The sequence below is a fragment of the Dipodomys merriami genome, unplaced genomic scaffold (assembly GCF_024711535.1).
Source record: "Dipodomys merriami isolate MVZ:Mamm:240054 unplaced genomic scaffold, mDipMer1.0.p SCAF_377, whole genome shotgun sequence".
NCBI lineage: Eukaryota > Metazoa > Chordata > Mammalia > Rodentia > Heteromyidae > Dipodomys > Dipodomys merriami.
The window spans coordinates 453002-454218 of record NW_027205348.1 but is presented as its reverse complement, the minus strand read 5'-3'; the positions used below and the strand labels follow the sequence as shown (position 1 = coordinate 454218).

Sequence of the window (1217 nt, the reverse complement as noted above, 5' to 3'; positions counted from 1 at the left end):
GAGGAGGAGCCGGGGGAGGAGGCTTGGAAGAGTTGTGAAGAGTAAACAAAGGAAGAGGCTGCAATGCTTGATAAGAAATGTACTCATTATCTTGCCCATGTAATTGTAACCCCTCTGTACAGTATGTTCACAGAAAATAAAAATAAAAATAAAAAAAAGAAAAAAAGAAATATATGGTTGTAAAATTTCTCGACAATTCTTTTGAACTTCCTTTTTTTTTCAATTGTGCAGTTTAAAAAAATCAATTGCACTTTAGATATAAAAAATATTCTGTGCTCAATTCAGCATCACATACACTAACATTGGAACGATACAGAGAAGATTAGCATGGCACCTGCACAAGGATGACATGCAAATTCGTGGAGTGTTCCAGATTTTTACAACAGAAGCTGGAGGGGATGTGGCCACAAGGGAACCATACAGCATTGTTGGTGGGAAGATAAACGTGTTCAACCACTTTGGAAAGCATTATGGAGGTTCCTCAAAAGATTCCCCATAAAGCTCCCCTTTGACCCAGCAATCCCACTTTTGGGGATTTACCTAAATGACCACAAACAAGACCATACTAAAACTACTATCACAACTATGTTTATTGCAGCATTATTTATGATAGCTAAGATATGGAACCAACTTAGATGTCCCTTCTAGATGAATGGATCAAGAATATGTGGTATATATACACAATGGAATTCTATGCCTCCATCAGAAAGAATGACATTGCCCCATTTGTTAGGAAATGAAAAGACTTGTAAAAAATTATATTAAGTGAAGTCAGCCAGGCCCAAAGAAAATTGCCAGTGGGTTTACAAAGTTGTGTTTAATACCACTTCTATGATGGCTTAATGCTTTGTAAACAGAAGTCATTAGAGAAATGCAATTCAAAATTACTATGATACTACTTCATAACTATTATAACCCTCATCAAAAAAAAATCAAAAGAACCAGGTGTGATGGTAAAGGCTTGTAATTCGAAGCGTTTAGGAGGTAGGCGTAAAAGGATTTGGGTCTGAGGTCATCTTGGGTCCTGCACACAGTAAAAACCTGCCCTTTTAAAAAACTCAAAAGGTAATAATGTTGGCTGATGAGAGTGTGGAGAAAGGGAAACTTTCTACACTCTTGGTCAAAATACAGGTTAGTATTCTCCTTGTAGAAAATAGTATGCAGTTTTCTAAAGAAATCCAAAGTTGAAATATCATCTGATCCACCAATCATGTGAT

General features: G+C 36.4%; 1 non-coding gene across 1 annotated transcript; it reads left to right on the top strand.

The window, feature by feature from the left end:
- Positions 1-272: 272 nt before the first annotated feature.
- Positions 273-379, top strand: LOC138804867 (U6 spliceosomal RNA). Its single transcript, XR_011365361.1, has one exon. It is a non-coding gene; the product is annotated as a U6 spliceosomal RNA (small nuclear RNA).
- Positions 380-1217: the final 838 nt, after the last annotated feature.